Source organism: Rattus norvegicus, chromosome Y (genome assembly GCF_021556685.1).
Source record: "Rattus norvegicus strain SHRSP/BbbUtx chromosome Y, alternate assembly SHRSP_T2T, whole genome shotgun sequence".
NCBI lineage: Eukaryota > Metazoa > Chordata > Mammalia > Rodentia > Muridae > Rattus > Rattus norvegicus.
The window spans coordinates 1,048,755-1,058,850 of record NC_141555.1 but is presented as its reverse complement, the minus strand read 5'-3'; positions in this window follow the sequence as shown (position 1 = coordinate 1,058,850).

Sequence of the window (10,096 nt, the reverse complement as noted above, 5' to 3'; positions counted from 1 at the left end):
ATCCGTAATCAACCAAATTTTTCAGTGAAATATGAAGGTCAACGGTCCGGCAAAAGGGTAAGGAAGGAATCCCATGCACTTGAATCTAAAACACTGACCTTTCTACATCAGCTGCAAGAGCATTACAAGAGGCCAGGGTTAAAAATAGCTGTAAGTTCCCCATATGTGTGTATGTACATGTACCTGTCCTTCAGTCCTTTTGTAAGCATCCATGATTCCAAGAAGAATGATATCCAGACTCAAGTAGCATGTAAATGCAAGGAGTGTTTTATTCTGTAGAAGTTCTGCATGCTGGGGTCTCCCATTATCAAGATAGATACCCGAGTGAGCTTGCAGGTTTGATTTAAAGCACACTGGGGAATTCCCAGGTAGGTGACCTTATCCTGCTCTATCTCTTAGGGAATGTTATTGGAGCATGGAGCCTGGAATCTGTTGTTGAGTAATTCAGGGGTAGGTGGCCTGACCTTGTTCTATCTCTTAAGGACATTCAGAACTATTACCTGGGTGTGAAGGCTGGATACTGTTGCTGAGCCGTTCTCCTTACTTTAGGCCAAGTGGTGGGGCAGTTTCTGACTAGTTGCATGAAGCCTCAGTTTTTAGTCCTAATCTCTTTAACTGCCAATTTGAGTCCCGTCATGGAGTCAGACTGTCTCATCATTTCACTCTCAGTTTGGGCCATCTCCAATCCTTGAGAGATTTTAATAAAATTGTTCTGAAACAAACCAAACTAAATCACTGATTATGCAGAGACAGTAAGTCCAAGCTAACATCAGTAGAATCTGGCATGGATTCTTTGACCACCCCTGAGCGGCCAACATAGAAACATCATTTGTCATCTAAGGCTGCACAGAATCCTCCCTACTAGAGGAACAGCAAGTCTAGGCCTCTTCTGTTCTCTCAGACCACTTCTGTCAGGGATGCACTATTTCATCTCCTATTTTCCTGTATCTATCTCTATCTGTAGGGCCTTGAAATTTTTATCTAGGAGTATTAGGGCTGAGGCACCTACAATAGCCAGCCAGCCCTATAGGCCAAGGAGAGAACCTAGAAACACCACAGAAGTGACCTGATTGTATGGAGGTGCTAGCTGGTTCAAGACATCCTCCCCAGAGTAGTAAGTCATTCTGGGTACAAGCTGTACTAGAACATAAAAATCCTCAGTCGTGGCTCTCTGTTCCCAAAATGAGTGGGAGAGAGACCTCACCGCCTGGTCAGGTGCGCACTACTGAGGCTGCAGAGTGGAGGAGACCACCAACACTGCCCACCCCTGCCCACATCCCTGGCCCAAAAGAAAACTGTATACGGCCTCTGGGTTCCCATAGAGGAGGGCCCAGGAGCAGCAGGTCCACTGAGTCTGAGACACCACCAGAACCTGAAGGGACCAACCAGATAAACAGTTCTCTGCACCCAAATCCCATGGGAGGGAGAGCTAAACCTTCAGAGAGGCAGACACGCCTGGGAAACCAGAAGAGACTGCACTCTGCCCACATTACTGATTCCAGAGGAAAATACCAAACGCCATCTGGAACTCTGGTGCACGGAAGCTCCTGGAAAGGGCGGCGCAGATCTTCCTGGTTGCTACCCCTGCGGAGAGGTCATAGGCAGCACCCCACGAACAAACTTGAGCCTCGGGATCACAGGTAAGACAAACCTTCCTGCTCCAAGCAACCTGCCTAGTGAACTCAGGACACAGGCCCACAGGAAGAGCTGAAGATCTGTAGATAGGAAAAACTACATGCCCGAAAGCAGAACACTCTGTTCCCATAACTGGCTAAAAGAAAACAGGAAAACAGGTCTACAGCACCCCTGACACACAGGCTTATAGGACAGTCTAGCCACTGTCAGAAATAGCAGACCAAAGTAACACTAGAGATAATCTGATGGCCAGAGGCAAGCGCAGAAACCCAAGCAACAGAAACCAAGATTACATGGCATCATCGGAGCCCAATTCTCCCACCAAAGCAAACACGGAATATCCAAACACACCAGAAAAGCAAGATCTAGTTTCAAAATTATATTTGATCATGATGCTGGAGGACTTCAAGAAAGACGTGAAGAACTCCCTTAGAGAAACACAGGAAAACATTAATAAACAAGTAGAAGCTTACAGAGAGGAATCACAAAAATCCCTGAAAGAATTCCAGGAAAACACAATCAAACAGTTGAAGGAATTAAAAATGGAAATAGAAGCAATCAAGAAAGAACACATGGAAACAACCCTGGATGTAGAAAACTAAAAGAAGAGACAAGGAGCTGTAGAAACAAGCTTCACCAACAGAATACAAGAGATGGAAGAGAGAATCTCAGGAGCAGAAGATTCCATAGAAATCATCAACACAGCTGTCAAAGATAATGTAAAGCAGAAAAAGCTACTGGTCCAAAACATACAGGAAATCCAGGACTCAATGAGAAGATCAAACCTAAGGATAATAGGTATAGAAGAGAGTGAAGACTCCCAGCTCAAAGGACCAGTAAATATCTTCAACAAAATCATGGAAGAAAACTTCCCTAACCTAAAGAAAGAGATACCCATAGGCATACAAGAAGCCTACAGAACTCCAAATCGATTGGACCAGAAAAGAAACTCTTCCCGTCACACAATAGTCAAAACACCAAATGCACAAAATAAAGAAAGAATATTAAAAGCAGTAAGGGAAAAAGGTCAAGTAACATATAAAGGCAGACCTATCAGAATCACACCAGACTTCTCTCCAGAGACTATGAAAGCCAGAAGATCATGGACAGATGTCATACAGACCCTAAGAGAACACAAATGCCAGCCCAGGTTACTGTATCCAGCAAAACTCTCAATTAACATAGATGGAGAAACCAAGATATTCCATGACAAAACCAAATTTACACAATATCTTTCTACAAATCCAGCACTACAAAGGATAGTAAATGGTAAAGCCCAACATAAGGAGGCAAGCTATACCCTAGAAGAAGCAAGAAACTAATCATCTTGGCAACAAAACAAAGAGAAGAAAAGCACACAAACAACCTCATATCCAAATATGAATATAACAGGAAGCAATAATCACTATTCCTTAATATCTCTCAACATCAATGGCCTCAACTCCCCAATAAAAGGACATAGATTAACAAACTGGATACGCAATGAGGACCCCGCATTCTGCTGCCTACAGGAAACACACCTCAGAGACAAAGACAGACACTACCTCAGAGTGAAAGGCTGGAAAACAACTTTCCAAGCAAATGGTCAGAAGAAGCAAGCTGGAGTAGCCATTCTAATATCAAATAAAATCAATTTTCAACTAAAAGTCATCAAAAAATATAAGGAAGGACACTTCATATTCATCAAAGGAAAAATCCACCAAGAAGAACTCTCAATCCTAAATATCTATGCCCCAAATACAAGGACACCTACATACGTAAAAGAAACCTTACTAAAGCTCAAAACACACATTGCACCTCACACAATAATAGTAGAAGATTTCAACATCCCACTCTCATCAAACGTAGACAGACTAAGAGAAGTTATGAGCCAAATGGACTTAACAGATATTTATAGAACATTCTATCCTAAAGCAAAAGGATATACATTCTTCTCCGCTCCTCATGGTACTTTCTCCAAAATTGACCATATAATTGGTCAAAAAACGGGCCTCAACAGGTACAGAAAGATAGAAATAATCCCATGCGTGCTATCGGACCACCACGGCCTAAAACTGGTCTTCAATAACAATAAGGGAAGAATGCCCACATATACGTGGAAATTGAACAATGCTCTACTCAATGATAACCTGGTCAAGGAAGAAATAAGGAAAGAAATTAAAGACTTTTTAGAATTTAATGAAAATGAAGGTACAACATACCCAAACTTATGGGACACAATGAAAGCTGTGCTAAGAGGAAAACTCATAGCGCTGAGTGCCTGCAGAAAGAAACAGGAAAGAGCATATGTCAGCAGCTTGACAGCACACCTAAAAGCTCTAGAACAAAAAGAAGCAAATACACCCAGGAGGAGTAGAGGGCAGGAAATAATCAAACTCAGAGCTGAAATCAATCAAGTAGAAACAAAAAGGACCATAGAAAGAATCAACAGAACCAAAAGTTGGTTCTTTGAGGAAATCAACAAGATAGATAAACCCTTAGCCAGACTAACGAGAGGACAAGGAGAGTGTGTCCAAATTAGCAAAATCAGATGAAAAGGGAGACATAACTACAGATTCAGAGGAAATTCAAAAAATCGTCAGATCTTACTATAAAAGCCTATATTCAACAAAACTTGAAAATCTGCAGGAAATGGACAATTTCCTAGACAGATACCAGGTATCGAAGTTAAATCAGGAACAGATAAACCAGTTAAACAACCCCATAACTCCTAAGGAAATAGAAGCAGTCGTTAAAGGTCTCCCAACCAAAAAGAGCCCAGGTCCAGACGGGTTTAGTGCAGAATTCTATCAAACCTTCATAGAAGACCTCATACCAATACTATCCAAACTATTCCACAAAATTGAAATAGATGGATCACTCCCGAATTCCTTCTATGAAGCCACAATTACTCTTATACCTAAAACACACAAAGACACAACAAAGAAAGAGAACTTCAGACCAATTTCCCTTATGAATATCGACGCAAAAATACTCAATAAAATTCTGGCAAACCGAATCCAAGAGCACATCAAAACAATCATCCACCATGATCAAGTAGGCTTCATCCCAGGCATGCAGGGATGGTTTAATATAAGGAAAACATTCAACGTGATCCATTATATAAACAAACTGAAAGAACAAAACCACGTGATCATGTCATTAGACGCTGAGAAAGCATTTGACAAAATTCAACACCCCTTCATGATAAAAGTCCTGGAAAGAATTGGAATTCAAGGCCCATACCTAAACATAGTAAAAGCCATATACAGCAAACCAGTTGCTAACATTAAACTAAATGGAGAGAAACTTGAAGCAATCCCACTAAAATCAGGGACTAGACAAGGCTGCCCACTCTCTCCCTACTTATGCAATATAGTTCTTGAAGTCCTAGCCAGAGCAGTCAGACAACAAAAGGAGGTCAAGGAGATACAGATCGGAAAAGAAGTCAAAATATCACTATTTGCAGATAATATGATAGTATATTTAAGTGATCCCAAAAGTTCCACCAGAGAACTTCTAAAGCTGATAAACAACTTCAGCAAAGTGGCTGGGTATAAAATTAACTCAAATAAATCAGTAGCCTTCCTCTCTACACAAAAGAGAAACAAGCCGAGAAAGAAATTAGGGAAACGACACCCTTCATAATAGACCCAAATAATATAAAGTACCTTGGTGTGACTTTAACCAAGCAAGTAAAAGATCTGTTCAATAAGAACTTCAACACTCTGAAGAAAGAAATTGAAGAAGACCTCAGAAGATGGAAAGATCCTCCATGCTCATGGATTGGCAGGATTAATATAGTAAAAATGGCCATTTTACCAAAAGCGATCTACAGATTCAATGCAATCCCCATCAAAATACCAATCCAATTCTTCAAAGAGTTAGACAGAACAATTTGCAAATTCATCTGGAATAACAAAAAACCTAGGATAGCTAAAACTATCCTCAACAATAAAAGGACTTCAGGGGGAATCACTATCCCTGAACTCAAGCAGTATTACAGAGCAATAGTGATAAAAACTGCATGGTATTTGTACAGAGACAGACAGATAGACCAATGGAACAGAATTGAAGACCTAGAAATGAACCCACACACCTATGGTCACTTGATTTTTGACAAAGGAGCAAAAACCATCAAATGGAAAAAAAGATAGCACTTTCAGCAAATGGTGCTGGTTCAACTGGAGGTCAGCATGTAGAAGAATGCAGATCGATCCATGCTTGTCACCCTGTACAAAGCTTAAGTCCAAGTGGATCAAGGACCTCCATATCAAACCAGATACACTCAAACTAATAGAAGAAAAAGTGGGGAAGCATCTCGAACACATGGGCACTGGAGAAAATTTCCTGAACAAAACACCAATGACTTATACTCTAAGATCAAGAATCAACAAATGGGATCTCATAAAACTGCAAAGCTTCTGTAAGGCAAAGGACACTGTGGTTAGGACAAAATGGCAACCAACAGATTGGGAAAAGATCTTTACCAATCCTACAACAGATAGAGACCTTATATCCAAAATATACAAAGAAAAGAAGTTAGACCGCAGGGAGACAAATAACCCTATTAAAAAATAGGGTTCAGAGCTAAAGAAAGAATTCGCAGCTGAGGAATGCCGAATGGCTGAGAAACACCTAAAGAAATGTTCAACATCTTTAGTCATAAGGTAAATGCAAATCAAAACAACCCTGAGATTTCACCTCACACCAGTGAGAATGGCTAAGATCAAAAACTCAGGTGACAACAAATGCTGGCGAGGATGTGGAGAAAGAGGAACACTCCTCCATTGTTGGTGGGATTGCAGACTGGTAAAACCATTCTGGAAATCAGTCTGGAGGTTCCTCAGAAAATTGAATATTGAACTGCCTGAGGATCCAGCTATACCCCTCTTGGGCATACACCCAAAAGATGCCCCAACATATAAAAAAGACACGTTTTCCACTATGTTCATAGCAGCCTTATTTATAATAGCCAGAAGCTGGAAAGAACCCAGATGCCCTTCAACAGAGGAATGGATACAGAAAGTGTGGTACATCTAAACAATGGAATATTACTCAGCTATCAAAAACAATGACTTTATGAAATTCGTAGGCAAATGTTTGGAACTGGAAAATATCATCCTGAGTGAGGTTACCCAATCACAGAAAAACACACATGGTATGCACTCATTGATAAGTGGCTATTAGCCCAAATGCTTGAATTACCCTAGATGCCTAGAACAAATGAAACTCAAGACGGATGATCAAATGTGAATGCTTCACTCCTTCTTTAAAAGGGGAACAAGAATACCCTTGGCAGGGAATAGAGAGGCAAAGATTAAAACAGACACAGAAGGAACACCCATTCAGAGCCTGCCCCACATGTGGCCCATACATATACAGCCATCCAATTAGACAAGATGGATGAAGCAAAGAAGTGCAGGCTGACAGGAACCGGATGTAGATCTCTCCTGAGAGACACAGCCAGAATACAGCGAATACAGAGGCGAATGCCAGCAGCAAATCACTGAACTGAGAATAGGACCCCCGTTGAAGGAATCAGAGAAAGAACTGGAAGAGCTCGAAGGGGCTCGAGACCCCATATGAACAACAATGCCAAGCAACCAGAGCTTCCAGGGACTAAGCCACTACCTAAAGACTATACATGGACTGACCCTGGTCTCTGACCTCATAGGTAGCAATGAATATCCTAGTAAGATCACCAGTGGAAGGGGATGCCCTGGGTCCTGCCAAGACTGAACCCCCAGTGAACATGATTGTTGGGGGGAGGGTGGCAATTGGGGGAGGATGGGTAGGGGAACACCCATAAAGAAGGGGAGGGGGAGGGATTAGGGGGATGTTTGCCCGGAAACCGGGAAAGGGAATAACACTCGAAATGTAAATAAGAAATACTCAAGTTAATAAAAAAAAGAGAGAGAGAGAGAGAGAATTCGAGCTTCCTGTTGTGGTAAATATCAAAAGTAACCACAAACCCTCGCTAGGCGGCATCAACGAGCCATATGACCTTTAGCAGGGTAATTCATAAGACAAACCAAATACTTTCTATCAATTCCAATATCAATAAGCAACATATCAAATCAGGACTTTAGCCCAAAATATCTCAATATGTTAAGCTCTCTACCCGGAGCCACAGATTTTTATTTAACCTTAATAACTTCTATAATATATGCCTGCATTCACTCTCCCTGGTGTTACAGACATTTCATCACAACTCTCTACTTGGAGGGAGTGACTAATTTTTCCCTATCTAAGTTCTGAACCATGGATGAAAATCCCCACTTGATTCAGGTAATCTCTTTACTCCCTTCTAAAAACAAACTCAATCACCTTTTAATAATACCTGTAATTAAGAAGTAGCTTGTCTAACTAGGATTTCAACCCAAAATTCCCGTGGAGTCCACGTTAAAAAGAATATGAGTATCCTGAAAGACTTTCTAAACAACTTTCTTTAAAAAACAGCTTTTAATCTCTAACTCTCTGAGTTGCCATTACTTATCACACAGCAGGGTACCTACAGCCTGCCAGTCCAGGTAGCTTCCCCTTTCTTTGTTTGAATTCCCCTGCTTAAGATATCACATGACTTAACATGGTGCTGGCCTCCTCTTACTTAGAAAATAAAAACTTTCTCTGAACTCTTAGGATTACCAGTGGATTCTTGCCCATCACCTTGGTTCACCATCTGTTGTTGTAAAAATATAAAAATAAAAAAGTATTGTCTTTTACCCCGTTGTAAAAATATAAAAATAAAAAAGTATTGTCTTTTACCCCGCTAGGTCTGCCCCACGGTGTCCCAGGGCATCTGCTAGATATCTTGGTGGCCCAGACCAGTCGCCCCACACTCCATTACACTTAAATCTACACATAAAAGAACATACAACACAATAATCTTTGACCCAATTGATAAGATATAATTGCCCACTTAAACATACAAAGCCTGGTACCATCCATCCCTAAGGAACATTGATAACAACCTGTAGATACACAGAGCAGAATCTTAACATCACCTGCCATGGCTTCTCCCCTCTCTCTCCTGTCTCTCCGCTTGCCACATTTCTTACAGAAAATGCTTCAGGTCTTAGGTATGTAGATCATCTTTGCAGCAGAAGTGTCTGTGATGAAAACGAGAGACCGGCAGCAGCGATCCCGCCTCAACCGCACGCGCCAAACTGTAGAACTAGAGTTTCATAAAGGTTACTCATTGTCAGAGCCCGAATGTGCAGAACTAGAGTTTCATAAAGGTTGCTCATTTTCAGAGTCCGGATGTGCAGGGCCGGATGTGCCTGAGGGAGAGCCAGAGATAGGACTTGCCGGACCAGCTACCAGCCCCAAGGACACTGACCATCCGTAGCCACCCTCTCCCCTTCCTTCGCCCCCCTAAGTGAGATGAGCCACCCTACCTGCCTGCCGAGCTGCTAGATAACACATACTCCTTGCTGATGTCATTTCGCACCGAAAGTAACCATGCACCTTTTGAATTGACCAATCATGTGTAACCTCGAGAATGCCCCTAACCTCCCCTATATAAACCCCCGAGTTTGGAGGCTCGGGGTCGATTCCTCTGTCTCCTGTATGAGATACGTGTCGACCCGGGATCCCGCTAAGACCCGGGATCTCATTAATAAAAGCTACCTCTTGCTGTTACATCAAGAATGGCTACTCGTGATTCCTGGGGGCACCCCACCCCGCGATCGGAGCGAGAGACGCTCCTCCCCATTTAGGGGTACGCTCTTTCAAAATGAAACCTTATAATTTTAATGAGTTGCATAGGCGCAATGCCTATGTAAGAGTTGAAACATACCTATATAATGATGGAACAATAATAACCTTAAATTTTGTATCAAAATACAAATCTTACCAGCCTAAGAGAATTTAATTTCAATTTTGCATCAAAATGTAAAGATTTCTACCAGTGTAAGATTAAGGCTATAAAATACTTTTGTTTAAGGGTATATTTAAGAATCTATCCCTATTTGTCTAATTTCTTATAATATTCCTATATGCTCCTCCCCTTTTTTCTCAACTGCTTTTCCCTTACCTAGGAGAGAAAGGAGGAGAGAAGAAGAAAAGAAAGGTAGAAATTCCTGAGTCTAAATTCCATAGTTTGTTCTCACTGTCCAAGATCATAGCTTTTTTTAAATCATCCCTCAAAATGACAACATATCTAAAATGACAACACAATGCCAGACTGTTTAAAATTCCATGTGGTTATGACCTTTTAATGATATCTCTTTATTGGACAACTTCTATAAAGGTAGGTGGTGAGAAAGCAAACATTTTCTTATCATGTTCTACATGTAGAGGATTTGTGAAAAATCAGTCTTCGAGACTACTTATTTATTATCCTCTAGGCTTGGCTTACAGATTGTATTGCTGTATCTCTGTTGTTCAGTCTGATGAAAGAAAGTCTGTATTTTTGGTCCAGAGTCCTTTCTCGCTCCTGTCTCCAATTGCCAGCCCTTTCTGTTCCTGTGTCCCAGCC